This window comes from Leucoraja erinacea, chromosome 20 (assembly GCF_028641065.1).
Source record: "Leucoraja erinacea ecotype New England chromosome 20, Leri_hhj_1, whole genome shotgun sequence".
Taxonomy (NCBI): Eukaryota; Metazoa; Chordata; class Chondrichthyes; order Rajiformes; family Rajidae; genus Leucoraja; species Leucoraja erinaceus.
Genome location: NC_073396.1, coordinates 33,060,060 through 33,081,093, shown reverse-complemented (window position 1 = coordinate 33,081,093; position 21,034 = coordinate 33,060,060). Strand labels below are relative to the sequence as shown.

Below are 21,034 nucleotides of genomic sequence, written 5' to 3'. Positions count from 1 at the left end.
ACTAACGCAAGTAGAGAAACAAGGATTTGTAATAGGCCTTTCTCATGGGGCGACGACGCAAGATGTAACCAGAGTGAAGTGGTCGTGGTCTAGCACGATATCACACGATATAACAGGGGGGGGGGGGGGGAGTTCCCACGGTACTCGGCATTTCTGTTATTTGTGCGAGTGACTTGTCCGTCTCTCGCACGATATAACGGGGGGGTAAACAAAGAGTTCCCACGGTACTCGGCATTTCTGTTATTTGTGCGAGTGACTTGTCCGTCTCCCGAGCTTTCCCGTTAAATCTTGAATGAACATTGTAACTGTCAAGTGTAATTAAATCATCACATGGCACAAATTATGTCACTTTTTTTTTTCACACACTATAAATATCCTCCCTTGGTTGAATTGGCTCATTTGGAGACATGCCTGTACTAATGCCGTGACTTTACTGCAGGAAGATGCCACATTACTTAGGAGAGAGGGGGAGAGAGACAGACAGAGAGAGAGGCACAGAGGCAGTGTGATGTACTTCGGAGTGACTGGCAGAACAGAAAGAGCGCACATGACCTTGGTCTATCTGTGTGTGTGGGAGCGAAGAGAGACTAAGCAGAATACATTGGTCTTATTGTGTGTGGGGGGAGAAAGAGAGAGGTGGGGGAGGGGGAGAAAGAGAGAGGTGGGGGAGAGGGAGAAAGAGAGGGGAGGAGTCGTTTCGGGCCGAAACCCTTCTTCAGACTGATGGGGGGGGGGGGGGAGAAGGAAGGAAAAGGGGAGGAGGAGGAGCCCGAGGACGGGCGGAGAGGAGGGTGGGAGGAGACAACTCAAGGGTTTAAGGAAGGGGAGGAGACAGCAATGGCTAGCAAAATGGGGAGAATTCAATGTTAATGCCATCTGGACGCAAGGTCCCCAGGCGGAATATGAGGTGCTGTTCCTCCAATTTGCGCTGTTGCTCACTCTGGCAATGAAGGAGACCCAGGACAGAGAGGTCGGATTGAGAATGGGAGGGGGAGTTGAAGTGCTGAGCCACCGGGAGGTCAGGTTGGTTATTTCCTTAGCTCCATAGATGCTGCTGCACCCGTTGAGTTTCTCCAGCAATTTTGTGTACCTGGGAGAAAGAGAGAGGGGGGGGGGGGGAGAAAGAGGTCAAGGGGGGCGGGGGGGGGGGGGGGGGGAGAGAGAAATGAGGGGAGACGTATATACACACACAAAGCAGAATTTTACTGTGTATGTTGGAGACACAGATGGACTGAGCACAGTACCTCGGTCTTACTGTGTGTGGGAGAGGGGGAGAAAGAGACATACACTCACAGAGGCAGAGTCTCTCAGACTGTGTGAGAGGGAGGGAGGGAGAGAGAGAGAGGCACACACAAGGTGGATGTGAAATCTCACCTGCCTGTTTCAGTGACAGACACCCGCCGCCAGTAAATGAAGGCACACCCCCATCTGTCTCCCCCTCCTCTCCCTCGACTCCCCCCACCTTTCCCTCCCAACTCCAGTCCCGTCCCGACCCCCTGGGAAACTGAAGGGAGCAACAATTAACTGCTGCCTGCCCGCTGAGTTAAAGAGTTCCCACGGTAGTAAGACGATGTTAGTTGCGCCCAAGTTTAAATTTCCAACATCCTAATCGGCATTGAGTCTGAAGATGTGTCCCGTCCCGAAACATCACCTATTTTTCTCCAGAGATGCTGCTTGACTCGCTGAGTTACTCCAGCTTTTTGTGTCTGTCTTCGTTTTAAACCAGCATATGCAGTTCACTCCTTTACACGGGTCTCTGGAGAACATTGATTGGTAGCGTTCCAGACCCTGCTTCGGAAAGGCATCGATCGCTGGTCGGCGAGGACTCCGAGCATCTATCTCTCAAAGACGTACATGTGAAAATTTTCTCACGGACCATAAAAATGCGAGACCTTGCAGTAAAGTCCCTTTTAAAGATTATAGTTATTTTCTTGAATCTCATTAACATAACTCATGAATAAGTTGATGTCCATATGCGGATGCAAATCTTTATTTTTTAAATTCAATCCCACAGAAGACAATTTTTACTCCCCTTCTGTCCCCTCTGTCCAGCTTCTGGGTTCACCGTTCGCAGGAGTTCCCACGGTACACGCAAGAGTCAGTGCGGATATCGCACTGGCCACTACGTGCATATAATGTTGCAATGTTCAACCACAAGTGTACAAGTCACTCTTGGAGAAATTCAAGCTTGTTTGAATTTTCTCCCGAGTCACCAAGTTACACGAGTACCTGCCGTTAGCGCCGCGGTGGTCAACGGTGGTCCATGAATGCCGTATGGTTATCGCAAGAGGTTCCCACGATGTTCAACTCTGGTTAACTCTTGCGTCAAGTCGCCCCGTGAGAAAGGGGTTTAAATCAGCATTATGCAGGTGGTGGTTTACAAAAAAGACAGTGCAAGTAGATTCTCTTCTGGGACAACATACAAAGGGTCATCATGTTTCAATCCACCTTGCAAATTTCAATGGCTCAATGGTATTTTATTCTCAAGTGTGTAGGAAGGAACTGCAGGTGCTGGTTTAAACCGAAGATAGATACAAAAATCTGGAGTAACTCAGCGCGACAGGCAACATCTCTGGAGAGAAGGAATGGGTGACGTTTCAGGTTGACACCCTTCTTCAGACAAATCTCAAGTGTCAGGTCTCTGAAAAGTCTGGCCTAGGAAGATGTACAATTTCTTATTTTCTCACTTCAAGGCCTGGGGTCCTAGCTGCACTGGATCAATGATGTTGGAGTCAGCCTGTCCTGGCTGGTTCCTTTCTCTGCCACCATGTACTGTGCGGCCACCTGCCATAGCCACTCCTCACTCTGCCGAGGTCTCAGTGTCCTACTTCCTGTACTGGCCACAGAACTTCAAGGCATTTTCCAATGATGCAGAGGCAAGCTTGTAGACCACTTATATCCACTAACTTTCCCCCTCACGATCCACGTGACCATCTTGAGCATTTGTTATGTGCAAATGTCGACATTACTGCCCTGTAATAGGCATACAAACAATCCATCACATGGTGATGCTTTGCTCCATCCAGACTAATTGTGCATCTTTTCCTGAACCTATACTTTCCCCACTATTTTACTGACTATTCATTCTAACTATGCTACCCCACCTTTTCCTTTTTGCCTGTTCATCCCAATATGAATATCCTGGATATTTAGCTTCCAGCCACGACTCTGCAACCACATTCCTGTATTAACAATCACATTACGTCCATTTTCAACTATTTGAGCTATTAATTTATGCATCTTGTTATGTGCATAAGGAGACAGCATTTTTGGACTCATTGTTTGTGTTCTTAGAAAATCAACATTTTCATTGTATATCATTGACTGACCGATTTATCTTACTGCTATTTTTCTTGCCCAAACACCAATTGTTAATCCACTCTTTTGTTTTTATATGCACCGTCTCTTCCTGCCATGATCTGGTTATCCCTACAACTGTTTCCTGTTTTGCTTCCTGTGCACTTCTCTTCAGCATTCTAGATCCCTGCCCCCCCTCCCCCACCTTTTCCATTTAGTTTCATGTACCTTTCTAGTTATTTAATTCACTCAAACTCTGGTCTTGATTCAGACACAGTTCATCCCAATGAAATGGCTCTTTCCTTTCCCAGTACTGATGTGAAAATCCATCCATGTCAATTAAGTCATATCGTCATCTCACTCCCTGCTCCTAATTAACCTTCTGCCAACTTGCCCATGACTCCAGCAACTATCACCTTTATGCCGTTTCCATTTAAAAAAAATCTCAAGTTACTAAAATGTTTAACGTTCCTTTCCAGCCTAGAGGAGGTGTCCCTGACCTTGGCAAGAGGTAAGCAATGGATCCATCAGATCTATTACCCCTGGGCTGCAGAATGCAATATCCCTGATCACCTGTAAATTCTGGAGTTGTTAATCTAAGATATGTGACAGACCGTTGGAGGAAATGGCAGAACCTAGTCTACACATGGATTGCAAAATAGTCACTTCAATAAATGCTGCTTCACATTACGTCAAATGAATCAGCGAGAAAGTCAAACAGACTCGTGTTTATTATTAAATGTGAGGCGTTGCATTTTAGGAAGTCTATCATGGGCAGGACTTACACGGTGAATGTTAGGGGTCTTTGGAGTGTTCTGGATCAGAGGAATCTAGGTGTGCAGGTAGATAGATCCTTGAAAGTGGCGTTACAGGTATATAGGGTGGTCAAAAAGGCTTTCGGCACATTGGCCTTCATCAGTCAGAGTATTGAATATAGAAGTTGGGAGGTCACTGCAGTTTTATACAAGATATTGATGAGGTCACATTTCGAGTATCGAGTTCAGATTTGGGCACCATGTTATAGGACAGATGTTGTCAAGCTGGAAAGAGTGCAGAGAGGATTTATGAGGATCTTGCCAGGACTCGAGGGCCTGAGCTATAGGGAGTGGTTGAACAGGCCAGGATTCTATTCCTTGGAGAGCAGGAGGATAAGGGGTGACCTTAGAGACGTACAAAATCATGAGAGAAATAGATCAGGTAAACACACAGAGGCTCTTTCCCAGAGCATGGGAATCGAGAACCAAAGGATATAGGTTTAAAGTGAGGGGGGGGGGGGGGGGGGGAAGGAAGATTTAATAGGAACCCAAGGGATAACTTTTCTTTTCATATAAAGGGTGGAGGGTGTATGGAACGAGCTGCCAGAGGAGATAGTGGCGGCAGGTATAATTGCAACGTTTAAGAAACACTTAGACAGGTACATTGATAGGATAGGTTTAGAGGGATATGGGTCAAACACAGGCAGGTGGGACAAGTGTAGATGGGACATGTTGGTGGTTGTGGGCAAGTTGAGCCGAAGGCCTGTTTCCACACTGTATAACTATGACAAGTAGATATGTCACAGAGAGGATGTGTGTTATCTCCTCACATTACTTTCCATCCATGATGTCCCTTATTGGCATCTTAAAACTCTATTACACGGGCACTTTCACATTACTCAACTCACTAGCCAGTCGCATCATCTGTTATATTTTTACAGCAACTATTTGGTCCAATCAAAACTTTAAGTAAATCATAATTACTCCACACTCATTTAACACAATTCCCTCCAAATACCTTGACTCCATCCTATCACCCTTGGTTAAATCCCTCCCTACCTATGTCCAAGACACCTCAGACACTCTCCGTCGTCTCCGCACATTCAATTCTCTAGGCCCTCACCCCCTCATCTTCACCATGGACGTCCAATCACTATACACCTCCATCCCCCACCACGATGGTCTCACAGCCCTCCGGTTCTTCCTCGACCAGAGAAGCAACCCATACCCAGCCACTGACACTCTCCGCCGCCTAGCGGAGCTGGTCCTTACCCTCAATAACTTCGAGTTCGACTCCTCCCACTTCCTCCAAATACAAGGCGTAGCTATGGGCACACGCATGGGCCCCAGCTATGCCTGCCTATTTGTAGGTTACGTCGAACAATCCTTGTTCAATACATACCAGGGCCCCATCCCCAACCTCTACCTCCGCTACATCGACGACTGCTTCGGTGCCACCTCCTGCACCCGCACACAACTGACTGACTTCATCCACTTCACCACTAATTTCCACCCGGCACTGAAATACACCTGGACCATCTCCGACACTTCCCTACCATTCCTTGACCTCACTATCTCCATTGCAGGTGATAGACTTCTAACCGACATACACTATAAACCCACTGACTCCCATGGCTATCTGGACTACACTTCTTCCCACCCTGCTTCCTGTAAGGACTCCATCCCCTACTCCCAATTCCTCCGTCTACGCCGCATCTACTCCACGGATGAGGCGTTCCACACCAGGACATCTGAAATGTCCTCACTATTCAGGGAACGGGGGTTCCCCTCCTCCACCATAAATGAGGCTCGCACCAGGGTCTCTTCCATACCCCGCAACACTGCTCTCTCCCCATCCCCGCACTCGCAACAAGGGCCGAGTCCCCCTAGTCCTCACCTTTCACCCCACCAGCCATCACATACAAAAAATAATCCTCCGTCAGTTTCGCCACCTCCAACGTGACCCCACTACTAGCCACATCTTCCCATCTCCCCCCATATCTGCCTTCCGCAAAGACCGCTCCCTCCATAACTCCCTTGTCAATTCTTCCCTTCCCTCTCGGTCCACCCCCTCCCCGGGCACTTTCCCTTGCGGCCGCAGGAGATGCAACACTTGTCCCTTTACCTCCCCCCTCAACTCCGTTCAGGGACCCAAGCAATCGTTCCAGGTGCGACAGAGGTTTACCTGCATCTCTTCCAACCTCATCTATTGCGTCCGCTGCTCTAGATGTCAGCAGATCTATATCGGTGAGACCAAGCGGAGGTTGGGCGATCGTTTCGCCGAACACCTCCGCTCGGTCCGCAATAACCTAGCTGACCTCCCGGTGGCTCAGCACTTCAACTCCCCCTCCCACTCCGCCTCCGACCTCTCTGTCCTGGGTCTCCTCCATGGCCACAGCGAGCAGCACCGGAAATTGGAGGAACAGCACCTCATATTCCGTTTGGGGAGTCTGCACCCCGGGGGCCTGAACATCGACTTCTCCCAATTCTGTTAGTCCTTGCTGTCTCCTCCCCTTCCTCAGCTCCCCTGCTGTCTCCTCCCACCCTCCAGCCTTCCGGTACTCCTCCTTTTCCCTTTCTTGTCCCCACCCACCCCCACCCCTGATCAGTCTGAAGAAGGGTTTCGGCCCGAAACGTTGCCTATTTCCTTCTCTCCATAGATGCTGCTGCACCCGCTGAGTTTCTCCAGCTTTTCTGTGTAACCTTCGATTCTCCAGCATCTGCAGTTCCCTCTTAAACACCTAACACAATTCCCTTCTCAATCGGATTGTTCCTCGATACAACTTCATCATCAGGCAAGGAATTTACTCAATTTTTCACCAGAAAAGTAAAGAACATAAGAACAAATATTTCCCTTCCCACCCCTGACCTGGCTGTCTCATTGGTCTGTTCTTCAAAATTAGATTGTTTCCAACCCGTTACTCTACCCTCCCTTGTAAAACTGATCTCCACCATGAAACCCCCTCGACACTGTCCCCTCTGCCCTCCTAAAGGACGTCATTACAATAGCTGGTCCCAGCATCCTCGCCATTTTCAACAGTTCTCTGGCCACTGCCACTACACCTACCTGCTTCAAGCATGCGGTGGTCCAACCACTCCTGAAAAAACATAACCTCGACCCCACCTTGCCAAGCAACTACAGACCCATTTCTAAACTGCCTTTCCTCTCAAAAGCCCTTGAAAAGGTAATTTTAAGTCAACTTATGCCTTACCTTCACCAAAATACTATCTTGGAAACTTTCCAATCAGGTTTCAGGGCTCACCACAGCACAGAGTCTGCCTTGCTGAAGGTACATAATGATCTACTGCTCACCGTTGACTCCGGCGACTGTACAATCCTGCTCCTTCTCAACCTCAGCGCAGCATTTGATACTGTCGACCACACCATCCTAATTGACCGTCTCCGGTACGGGGTTGGTATTGATGGCACTGCCCTGAGCTGGTTCATCTCCTACCTCAAAGGTAGGAGTTTCTCGACTAACATAGGCAACTCTTTCTCCTCCCCAGCTAGTCTCTGCTGTGGGGTTCCACAAGGTTCCATCCTTGGCCCCATTCTCATCTCCCTGTATATGCTCCCCTTAGGCCAAGTCATTGAAAGGCATGGCATTCCCTTCCATTGCTACACAGATGATACACAACTCTATCTCCCCCTGAAGCCCAAAAACCAATCAAAGCTGCTTAACCTTACCCGCTGCCTCGAGGATATAAAGTGTTGGATGGCCCAGAACTTCCTCCAACTAAACGAGAGTAAGTCTGAGGTCATCCTTCTCGGCCCCTCGGACTCAATCAAAATGATAGCAGGCAGCCTTGGAAGCCTTACCCCACTACTCAAACCTCACGTTAAAAACCTTGGCGTGATATTTGACTCAGCACTGAAAGTTGACAAACAAGTCAATGCTGTGGTAAAAGCTAGCTTCTTTCAGCTTCGGACGATAGCTAAAATAAAACAATTCCTCCAGTTTGACGAGCTCGAAAAGATCAACCACGCATTTATCTCCTCCCGCCTAGATTACTGCAACTTCCTTTACACTGGCATCAGCCAATCTTCCCTGTCCCGCCTGCAACTGGTCCAAAACGCCGCAGTGAGACTCCCGACAAGCACCCGAAAAAGGGACCACATCACCCCGATCCTGGCCTCTCTCCACTGGCTCCCTGTGCGGTTCCGAATAAATTTCAAGATCCTCCTTTATGTCTACAAAGCCCTCAATGGGCTTGTCCCCACGTACATTAAAAGTCTGCTCACCCACCACACCACCTCCAGGTCCCTCAGATCGGCCGACTTGGGGTTGCTGAACATCCCGCGGTCTAGGCATAAGCTCAGGGGCGATCGCGCCTTTGCGGTTGCAGCTCCTAGACTGTGGAACAGCATCCCGCTTCCCATCAAAATTGCCCCCTCCATCGACTCCTTTATGTCGAGACTAAAAACTCATCTCTACTCCCAAGCCTTTCTTGACGTCCTCTGAGCGAGGGCTATATGTATGTAGTGAAGGTACACAAAAAAGCTGGAGAAACTCAGCGGGTGCAGCAGCATCTATGGAGCGAAGGAAATAGGCAACGTTTCGGGCCGAAACCCTTCTTCATGTATGTAGTGATGTTTGTTTTTAATCTATGAACCACTGTTGTTTGTTACACTATTCTTATACCAATGTAAAGCACTTTGGCTAACGAGAGTTGTTTTTTAAATGTGCTATATAAATAAAAGTGACTTGACTTGACTTGATCAATCCTTCCAGATCAAAGACCACAGATTTGTGTGGAAACAGCAGATAAATGCTTTAGCTATTCGCAATCAGATGTGGCTGGACATCTTATAGGTTTTTCGTATTTGATTTATGAGCTGGAGACCAGCATTCAATTCTATTGAAAATAAGTTGGCTCCCAGATCAATCCCACCAAACTCACTTCCCCCCACTTATTTTCTTTGTAACTATTGTCTTCCACATGTTTAACATCACTACCATCATTCTGTTGCCATTTACCTATACTAGTGTAACCACATAACCTATCAATATCTTTGGGATATGAAAGGCAACCAGATTACCTAAGAGAAACCAATGCCGTGTCAAGAACGTAAATGCCATTCTTTGATTTGCAAAAAAAGGTCAACAGGGAATGCAAAGATGGCACCCCTCTCCCCTCCTGCCAAGTTCATTTCGAGTGCAAACTGTGCTCTTAAATCCCTCTCAGCTTCTCCAACAAACACAAAGAGCTCATACACAAATCAAATGGTCAAACAATTATGACATTTGATTTGCTGCCACTGTGGGCAGCAATTCCCTGAGGGAATCAAAATGGACTGAAAACTGACAAACAGATTAATATGCAAGTGGCCAAGAAGTACTTCAGAAGCTACTGCACTTTTGGTTGAAATTTACAAATTTACAGTGGGAATGAAGTACAATTCTTTTAATTGACTTGTGAATCATATTTCAAAAGTAAAATTGAACAGCTAGAGCATTGTTCTTTTCAAAAAGATATGGGAGTGAGGTTGAGGTAAACAGTATTAAGGTAATACAAAGTGGCTGGCAGCAGCGTGAAAAATCCAAAGCACAGACATCATGAATCACAATGCAATACACAAATGTTAACAAAGGCTATGCTGCCCAAGAATAATCATAAAAAAGGTCCAATATCAAATAATACAAGTACTTCCGGAGCTTCACAAAAGGAGCTGTTGAACTTATATAACTAACAAATAGGGCTCAAAAACCTGTGCCTCCTACATAACCTCTCTATTACGATTTCAGGTAACTATCCCTACAGGACAGAATATAGGAATTTCCCTTTTAAAATCATCTCATGACAGACAATTCGGACAAGAAGTCATAAGCCCACATTTGTACTTACAGAAACAGGTGCAGGAGTTATGGGTGATCTCTAACATAATCGGTTTGTTGTACACACAGGGATATGGTGTCGGCACATCTAATGCTGTAAAATAGAATTGAGAATTATTATCTTCAGCAAGAGAATAACATTCTAAATGGTTGCATGTAGTAACTGTCACAGTCAACCAAAGAGAACACCATTGAGTAATTCTGACAATCGTTGGCAACAAGTGCCAAATTGATAATGTGAACATTTATAAATATTTCACTTCATGTATTTATCTGAAACAAATATTCTGATTTTGTTGGGGCATGTTTCTATAGTTTGTTTCTCTACTCTTAACAAGACTACTTGCTGAGTAAATTATTTGTTTGCTAAAATAGACTGGCATTTTGTAAGCATCGCACCAGCTCAACTCAGTGACTGATGGATGCTGTTTTGCAATAATATCCTTTAATATCAGAATCCCTGATCCCATAAAGAAAAGGTATATGTGCATACGTTTTGAAACATGAGTTACTCAGTTTTTTTTACTACCAAATCACTGCTGCTTCAGGATTTTTTTTTTCCAAACATTTGACAAATACTTGCATCTCCTTAGTCTTAATGTTCGCCTCTTCACTACTTATGATGGTTGAACTATTAATAGAATATAAGATGGAGAATCGTCGTATAAAAACTAGGTGATTTTTCCACACACTATTTTGGTCCCTGCAATTCATTCATCTTAAAATTATGTTCAATAAAATCACAGATGACCCAGTAAATGTTAAACTTTAATCTTCAGTTTTGCAATAACTTTCCATAAATTGACACATGCATAGAAATTGGATAGCATATGCTATGCAATTCAATTACAATGTAAATCACTTGCAAAAGGAAAACCTTAGATTGACTGCGAGATCCACACAGTTTGCATATTTCCTTCTGGGGCCTCCACACAATTAACTAAAGCAGATGAGCGCAGATGTGCATCACTAATTACGAAATCTCTTCGGGGATTTTAGATAACATGCATGTAAAAGCTCATCTTCATAATACTTTGTCTGTTTCCACTTTACTTGAAGGAACTTGCCCAGCTTGTGGAGTCAGGGCTTCAGGTAGTATGCCCACCATACGTTGCAAACATTGCTTAATCTCCAATCCCTTCTTTGCCCCCAACCGTTCACCTACTGCCTTCTCACCACTCATCTTTCAGCATGTCCCTTGCTCCAAAAGCCTATTGACCTCTCAAGCTCCACCAAAGGCTAACCTGAGCATTCCTAATTATTCGATTCCAGCAAGAGACCCAACTAATAATTCCCAGCAATTAACATGTTCACTGCCAAGTTTTTCCCCCCAATATTGGGTATGGCCCGAGTATTCTCAGAGGTGGCAGTGAACAGGTTAAAGATTTCCCCAACATCTTGCATTAATCTTCAGGAAGGAACATCCTGACCTCCCTGCCGATAGAGCCTCAACCTCACCACTTCTTCCACCAACATTTAGTTGATCACAACATTTTTCAATGATTCTATCCTACCCTTCAGATCCTAGAACCACCAGATTGATGGACCTTGCCTGCAACTTCACAAGTCCCCCCCTTGACCAAAAGTTACCCAAGTTTCCTTGCATTCTGTGGAGCTGGCAAAAAGATACTCCTTTAGCAACATTGCCGTATTTAGATACACTGTGCTTGGGCCATATGAGCAAAGCAACTGGACTTTGCAATGGCAAGCTACAAACAAAATCTTGGATGAAATGAAAGGAAAGTAATCACAGTAAATTTAAATTAGTTTTGCTTAGAGATACATGTAAACATGCCCTTTGACCCAAGGTCAAACCAACCATCCATTAACCGTTACCCCACTTTCTCTCCCATTCCCTACACACAAGGGGCAATTTACAGATGCCAATTAACCTGCATGTCTTTGGTATGAGGGAGGAAACCAGAGCACCCAGAGGAATTGCACACAATCACAGGGAGAATGTGTAAACTCCACACAACAGCATCCGAGGTCAGGATCAGACCTAGATCTCTAGCGCAGTGAGGCAGCAACTCTACCACTGCACCACTGTGCAGTCCTAAATGCGACATTAATTGTATGACGAAAACTACATCATACCAATACGGTCTTAGCTACATTAGGTTCTTTTGGAGCCAGCAGCCCTAAATGTCACTGAATGTTCCTACCCGTTAAATTTAGCATCAGATTCTGATTTTTGGCAAATTAGTTCTACAAACCAATTAAGAAACTATATTTGGCATTGAAACAGCCTGGTGAATTGCGAACAGATTTTCTGAATCGCAACCTTCCACAGATATAGGCCAAGTGACAAGGGGCGTGCTAAAGAGCCTCGCCATTCTGCACACTTGTAAACATTGGAAAAGGTGTATTTGAAGCTATATCCAATAATTATAAAAAAGAAACATAAACCAACAATAAATTGCCCAATTTAGTTATCATTGCAGCGTACAATAATTTCTTATTAAAAAAATCAATGTGATGAAAATGCACTAAAGTCAGAAGATTTGAATTATTTGACATACAAATACACTTCCAAAGTACAGCACATAGAAATATCATTCTGCCCAGCAAATCTATGCTGGCTTGTGGTAAAATATCTTATTTTATCCTCTTAATCTCACTCTACCATCAAAATCTTCTATTCTTTCCTTTTGCATCAAATGCATTAAACGCTCAGGAACATTAAGCAATAAGCCACCCCAGATTCCACAAAGTGGGACCTGTTCAGGCAAATCCCTTTTAAGCACAACTGAAACAAACTTTGCAAAAGTTGCACAGGCTTGCTTCTGCATGCAAGTGCAATCCTAAATCTCATGACAGATGAATAGGTGTGTGGTACACATTAATGGATATTACAGTAGATGTCAACGCTCCTCTGCGATTTAGCACACCAGTCATTGTAAAATAAGAATAGGAATAAGCTATTTAGCATCTAAAGACTATTCACATATTTAATGAATCACACAAAGCCCTGCGTAAGTGATGGAAGGCATTATCAGCTCACAAAACCTCTGCCCACTGATCCCATCAGGCACCACCTGCTTCTCGCTGGCCCCATTCACCACTTCACAACCCACTAATACTGGGTGGGAACAAATTGTCCCTAATCCTTACAGATTGATTTTACAGAGTGACAAAAGTGCTTCCTAACTTCACTATAGCACTAAATCCCCTTGCTTAAGACTGAGCAGCCGGCAGAAATTGCTTTACTCAATTTAATCCATTTAGATTAATAACTGGTTTTCAATTTTATGAGCACCATCAAATAGCTCCAGGACATCCAAGTTACAAGAGATTCACATAAAACCATTTCTGTCAGACAGAGGAACCTGGAATTACAAGACAGATCCACGGTACAGGAGGTGACACAATTAAAACCGAGATTAAACAAAATGATCAAACCAGGGAACAATAAATCTCATAAACTCTGTTCCAGAGAGATGCAGATGCACAGTTTATGAATATATTGATGGCTATCATTACTATATCTTTGAGCACTATGGCAGTCATGGGCTGGGCTGAAGAGCAATAGATAATCTTACAGAATGCCAGATGTTGCAGGAGGCTCCATAACCGATTCCCGTTTTTTACATTTAACAGTGACTTTTTCCAAAAATGTATCACATTTTTCAGACATGGCCTATGCATAAAGGTGCTTTCAAATCAACTGAAAATTTTCAAAACATTCAACCACACTATTCTCCATGATAAACTTGTATAATTTCCACAAAACAAAAGCCAGCCTAATTAGTCTAATGCACTTTAATTTCATGCTCACTTCCTACAGTGCCCTCCATAATGTTTGGGACAAAGACCCATCATTTATTTATTTGCAGGTATAAGAGAGCTCTCAGTACCTAGTCTTGCCATCACCTTTGGAAACTTTTATTGCTGTTTATCAACATGAGAACTAAAGTTGTGCCAATGAAAGTCAAAGAAGCCATTATGAGACTGAGAAACAAGAATAAAACTGTTAGAGTCATCAGCCAACCTTCGGCTTACCAAAATCAACTGTTTGGAACATCATTAAGAAGAAAGAGAGCACTGGTGAGCTTACTAATCACAAAGGGACTGGCAGGCCAAGGAAGACCTCCACAGCTGATGACTGAAGAATTTTCTCTATAATAAAGAAAACTCCCCAAACACCTGTCTGACAGATCAGAAACATTCTTCAGGAGTTAGGTGTGAATTTGTCAATGATCATTGTCCGCAGAAGACTTCATGAACAGAAATACAGATGTAAACCACCGGTTAGCCTCAAAAATAGGATGGCTAGGTTACAGTTTGCCAAGAAGCAGTTAAAGGAGTTCTGGAAAAAAGTTTTGTGGACAGATGAGACGAAGGTTAACTTATATCAGAGTGATGTCAAGAGCAAAGTATAGAGGAGAGAAGGAACTGCCCAAGATTCAAAGCATACCGCCTCATCTGTGAAACACGGTGGTTGGGGTGTTATAGCCTGGGCATGTATGGCTGCTGAAGGTACTGGCTCGCTTATGACAATACAACTGCTGATAGTAGTAGCATAAAAAATTCTGAAGCGTATAGACAACATCCCATCTGCTCAAGTTCAAACAAATGCTTCAAAACACATTAGCTGGCGGTTCATTCTACAGCAAGACAATGATCCCAAACATACTGCTAAAGCAACTAAGGAATTTTTGAAGTTATAAATTGGTCAATTCTTGAGTGGCCAAGTCAATCACCCAATTTGAACCTAATTTTATATGCTGACGTGAAAACTGAAGGGGACTAGTCCCCAAAACAAGCATAAGCTAAAGATGACTGCAATACAGGCCTGGCAGAGCATCACCAGAGAAGACACCCAGTAACCAGTGATGTCCATGAATCACAGACTTTAAGCAGTCATTGCATGCAAAGGATAGACAACAAAATACTAAACATGACTACTTTCATTTTCAAGACATGCAATGTAAAGAAAACAATTCCTGAAAAGAAAGAACTTTTAAAATGTTAAATAGAGCATCTGCACTATTCTCACCCGTTTTCTTTAAAACCTCAATTGAAAATAATCTCATCCCAGGAAAATTCCATTTGTAAGTGCCATTTGTCATTACTACTTGTCAATTATAGCAAGTCCTAATTCCCGTCTCTGTCCCTGATTCGCAATTTTTTCAAAGTTACCTTCTTCCTCAGTATACTCCAACCTAAAATAATCTGACCGTTTAATTGGAGGTAGGTAAAACTATAGGGCATAGGTTTAGGGTAAGAGGGAAGAGATTTAGGAGAGATATGAGGAAGGACTTCTTAACACAGAGTCGAAGTAGCTACAATGCACTGCCTGAGCGGGATGGTTAAAACAGGGGCACTTACAACATTTAAATGTCTAGATTAGCACTTGAATCGTTAAGGCATACAAAGCTATGGACCAAGTTCTAGGTGATGGGATTCATACAGAACATTGTCCACAGTTCCTATGCTGTATGATTCTATGGATTATATCTGCAATTTTCTTGGTTTCATTCATAATATCATTTCTGTCCACTTTTAAGAATCCCCATATTGCTCTTGACCAATACCCAGCAAAGCACAAATAATTTTGTGGTGGTTTTGGTGTTTATTTACATTTTCTTTTCATACTCCATTTTGTAGCTTTACATTTTGTCACAGACATTCTTTGTGTCTCTCCCAGTTGCCAAGAGCTGGTGTTCTTTTTTTCCTTTTAAAATGGTTTATTTTTAAGTTTTATGTTATTTTGGACGATAAGGGCAAATTTTGGACAAATCAAGCCTTTATTCCCATTTTGCGCATCAGATTTACCCAGTTTACTGGGAACAACCTCTGCATGTCTATAAACCTTGTACAAATCTTCTTGGTAATCATTCTACATTTCTCGTTTTGCAATGCTACATTGAACACGGTTGCAGTGTGATTATCATCACAAAACAATCAGACACCTGCTGCATTGATCTGATATACAAGAAGAAATGGTCCCATGGCAATTTTCTGCTGTTGTTATTGTTGAACACTCAAGGACATTTCTGTAAGTTGCTGTGCAAGGCTAGAAATCCCCATGACAATTCTTCACTAAGTTAGGGGTTGTAAAGCGCAATGACAACTGAAAGTAAAGTGTAAATATAATGGAGAGGATGCAGCTTTGGAAACCAGCGCTCCAACAGTGTGTTAAAGAACAGGAAAAGGGGGCAGTATTTCTCAAACCTCCTGGTGAACCATAGATGTGGAGATGATTTTAGAAATGAATCAAACCGTAGTTTTACCAAGATTAGACATAAAGCAGGTAGTCTGACAAGACAAGATCTGTGGAAGGAAGTGGTGCAGCGTAAGAGCTGGATTTAATCAACACTCATGTGGAAAATGATGCAAAGGTAATATCACCATGGGTATTACGCAGATGGGAAAAGCCCAAATCAAGTCAAGTCACTTTTATTTCTATAGCACATTTAAAAAACAAATCTTGTTGACCAAAGTGCTTTACATTGGTGGAGGTACTAACATTATACAACATCACATATAAAATCACATTTTGCTCTCAAGAATAGAATAGAATAGAATAGTTTCTTTATTGTCATTGTAACATGAACCATGTACAACAAAATTTAAAATGTCAGCCAGTCAGTGCAGCATTCAAACATTTCTAAAAGCTAACGATACATACAAGGTAAAATATTAAAGATAAACAACTAAATAAATATCACGGACAAAGCACGCATACACACCCAACCCTCCATCCTTCTGTCGATTCCACAGTTACCACAGTCCCTTAGTCTGTATCGCCCCTGCGTTCCTTGGCGGCTACATTTAGTGCTTTTATAGCAGTGGGGTAAAAACTGTTTTTTAGTCTATTTGTCCTTGTAGATCTGTACCGTCTGCCTGACGGCAACAGTTCAAACAGGGAGTGTCCGGGGTGGGAAATGTCCTTTATGATACTCTGGGATTTTTTGATGCAGCGGGAACTGTGTAAGTCCTCCAAGGTAAGGAGAGGGCAGCCGACAATCCTCTGGGCGTTGTTAATGGCCCTCTGGAGCGCTTTCCTCTGAGCCGCTGTGCAGCTGGTGTACCACACGCATACACAGTATGTTAGTATGCTCTCAATGGAGCACCGATAAAAGGACAGCAGCAGCCTCTGAGTGATGTTATTCTTCCTGAGCACCCTCAGGAAGTGCAGTCTCTGCTGGACCTTTTTCAGCAGCGCAGTGGTGTTCACGCTCCACGTCAGGTCCTCCTCGATATGGATTCCCAGGAAGCGGAAATCCGCCACCCTCTCTACACAGTCCCCTCTGATAGTCAATGGTACCATGTCCGTTTTGTTCTTCCTGAAGTCTATTATTACTTCCTTTGCCTTTAAGGTGTTGAGGAGCAGGTTATTTTCTTCACACCACACTGTCAGCTGCTCCACCTCATCCTGGTAGGCGTACTCGTCCCCCCCAGAGATGAGTCCCACCACTGTAGTGTCATCCGCAAATTTGACAATGGTGTTGCTGTGGTGGGCGGGGGTGCAGTCATGTGTGTAGATGGTGTAGAGCAGGGGGCTCAGTACGCAGCCCTGGGTACTGAGGCTGAGGGCCGTGGATGTGTCATGGCCCACTCTGACTCTCTGGCTGCGACCCGACAGGAAGCTATTTATCCACGTACAGGTGGAGTGTGGAAGTCCCAAGTCCCCCAGTTTGTCCACCAGTTTGTGGGGAAGGATGGTATTAAAAGCAGAGCTGTAGTCCACAAAGAGCATCCGCACGTAGCTCCCCTGCTGCTCCAGGTGAGACAGTGCAGCATGGAGAGCTGTGGCTACAGCGTCCTCTGTAGATCTATTCGCTCTGTACGCAAACTGGTGGGGGGTCAAAGCTTCGGGGCAGGAGTGATGTGATGTGACCCCGGACCAGTTTTTCAAAACACTTCATCACCACTGGTGTGAGTGCGACTGGCCGGTAGTCGTTGAGGCTGGAGATGTTGGTTTTTTTGGGCAAGGGGACTATGGTGGAGGACTTCAGACAGGGTGGGACAGTGGACTGGGCCAGAGACTGGTTAAAAATCCTTGTAAAGACTCCAGCCAGCTGGTCTGCGCAGTCCTTCAACACGCGTCCAGAGACGCCATCAGGTCCAGTAGCCTTCCTTGGATTGATGGCCCGCAGCGTGCGCCTCACCTCATGCTCCTCTATCTTGAGGGTTAGGCTGCTGCGGACCATGTGCTGTGATGTGGCTGTCTCGGGTGGCTCCACTTCAAAGCGAGCAAAGAAGTGGTTCAGCTCCTCTGCCAGCGAGGCGTCACCTTCAACAGCTCCAAGGTTGGTCTTGTAGTTGGTGAGATACTGGACCCCCTGCCACACCTGCCTGCTGTTATTACTGTCCAGGTGGTCCTCGATCTTCCTCCTGTAGTTTGATTTGGCCTCTCTGATGCCTCTCTTCAGGTTAGCTCGGGCCGTGCTGTATAAAGCCCTGTCGCCAGACCTAAAAGCAGTGTTCCTCTCTTTCAACAGCAGCTGGACCTCCCGGGTCATCCAGGGCTTCTGGTTGGGGTAGACCCGGATGCGTTTGTCCACTGTGACCGTGTCCATGCAGTTTTTAATGTAACACAGTACACTGTCTGTGAACACCTCCAGGTCCCGGTGTTCAAACACCTCCCAGTTGGTCCTGTCGAAACAGTCCTGCAGCTGCTGAGAAGCACCATCAGGCCAGGTTGTGATGGTCTTTGTAATAGTAGGAGCGGTTTTCCTGAGGGGGGCATATGCAGGAATTAAGAGCAGGGACATATGGTCAGACTGGCCCAGGTGTGGTAGTGGTCTAGCCCTGTAGCCCAGCTTGATGTTGGAGTAGACCTTGTCCAGGGTGTTAGCTCCTCTTGTAGCACATTTAACATGCTGGTAGAATTTGGGCAACAATAATCACTTTCGATTACATTTTACAAGTATTTTCTAATCAATTTGACAATTAAGCAATGATGTTATACTGCGAAATGCAGAAGTAAAAACAAAAAACATTCACAATCAAAATGGATCAGTACCAAGAATTTTCAAAAATAATCATGTTGCCTAGTCTCATTTACATTACCTTTTGAAACAGAGTTTACACCACAGTCATTACACCATAGTACCATAGCAAGATTTTGGGTTACAGAACAGATTCCAAAATTAGCTCCTTTTTTTCAGCTGCCAAACAGAAAAGTACTGTTTTTAGATCAAGACCACAAACTGGTATTAACCTATTAGTTTACCAAACATCTCCTGTATGGTTTGTTGATTGGACCATCTACAACATTAACTTCAAAACACTTTAGCACCACAACGCTGTCTCCATAAAATCTTCCAAATCCATTGGAGGTCTAAAGGAACCAACGTCACCACCCTTTCCCAAGCCAACAGCTCAACATTGTCAGTTACACAGTCAGTTCCATTGAACAGGACATAACCAAGCTCTTGAAATAGAGGTCTCCCACAGCAAGTGGATTCCATGCCAACAGAGAAACTCGAGAACATTTCAACCTCATTGAAAAGAAAAGCAAACATTCGTGTTAACTTGTGAGAATCCATGAACAATAATTGCTTAACAAGAGGCACCTAAAAAGGCACCAAGCATCTTTGAGCAGAATCAAATAAAAATGGACTACAAGAAAAGAGTACAACAGGAAAGGAGGTCTTACTTCAATTGCCAGTCATGTCTCACTCTCCAATCTGGCTATTTACCGCCCAATCAGTCCACTCACAATCATTAGCAAGCTGTCTCAACAGTGCTATCGAGCAGCACGTACACACCAACAGCTATTCATTGCTGCCCACTTAGAAATTCACCAGAATTACTTACACATAGGCTATAATAAGGTTTGCAGCCAGCAATGGAACAACTGAATTCTGGAAGGCAGGCAGCAGTGATTGTCCTTTACATTATGGAGTCATTCGACTGAACCTGACATCAAGGTGCCTGGGTAAAACTGGTCAATGGGCATTGATAGGAAAAATTAGCCAGTGCTTGGAGTTATAGCTCCCACAAAGAAAGATGGCCGAGGTTGTCAGACGTCAATCATCCCAGCACCTGGGCATCCCAGCATGCAGTGGTTTAAGCACAACTTATTTAGCAAGCTTTCCTTCCACCATAAGGTTTGAACTGGTGATGCTTGTACAATTCCATTCAAAACTTTGACGCAAGGCAGTTATGCTTGCATGCAATATGACCTGTGCAACTCTCAAGCATGGCATGATCAGTGGCAAGTACCATTTTCACCACAAAATTGCCAGTTAACAATTATCACCAACAAGAGTGGCTAACCATCTATCCCCAACACTGATACTGTCAAGTCTCCCACCATCACTGTCCTGGGTTCGATGGCTAAAAATTTAACTGGACCAACCATATAAATACCACAACTACAAGAGCAGGTAAAAAGAAAGTCAGCCCTCAGAATGACACACCTCCCAACATCAAGATCTTTCCACTATTTGCAAGGTGCACGCTGCAAATTTGATGGAAAATCTCCTGCGTGGATAAGTAATACACCAACAACACTGTAGATGCATTATAATATTCAGGGAAAAACTACCCATTTGTATAATATCCCACCAATCACCTTGAACATTCATTTCTTCCAACACCAGCTTCGGGTGCACTGTGCCACTTCAAAATACACTGCATTTGCTTCCTACAAGGAGAAAGCCTGGGCTAAGCATCAGGTGGAGGCAAAGCCCACGTTACCCAGGGGAGTTGCGTTCCTAGAAAACAGTCCATATCAGTATTTTCCATTACACAAAGCTACATCACCTGAGCATGAGTCAAGAAATTAAAGTTGAAAAAAAAACCCATGTTTAGTTACTTTCTTTCATCACAAATTCTGAAGGGGCAAATGTTAATCCACATCTCAGTTATCTGTGAATTCTGTAGGGCTGTTACCTAAACAGCCACTCGACCGAGGTCACTAAAGCAAAAGGTATAGTTACATTTCCATATGACAAATGCACATCAAAACATTTTACTCAATGATACCATGACTATTACTATTAGTAATATAAACTTTCCAGCTACTGAAAGTGTCAATTTCTCCAGCATTGATAACATGTTTATTGACAGCTAGAATCTCTCAGACTGGAATGGCATAATATACAAAAAAAAATCATTTTGCTTTGACAGGAAATTAAATAAAAGGAAAATATTAGCATAGTAATTAGGTTGTTACACCACATGGTA

General features: G+C 44.2%; 1 protein-coding gene across 4 annotated transcripts in view; it reads right to left on the bottom strand.

Moving 5' to 3' along the window:
- Positions 1 to 21,034, bottom strand: part of dcun1d3 (defective in cullin neddylation 1 domain containing 3) — a 55,508-nt gene that overhangs the window by 7,869 nt on the left and 26,605 nt on the right. For all 4 annotated transcript variants that reach the window (XM_055651838.1, XM_055651839.1, XM_055651837.1 and 1 more), the window contains exon 2: positions 9,900 to 9,983. The gene's annotated coding sequence lies outside the window, so the exon portion shown is untranslated. The remainder of the gene's footprint in view (positions 1 to 9,899; positions 9,984 to 21,034) is intronic.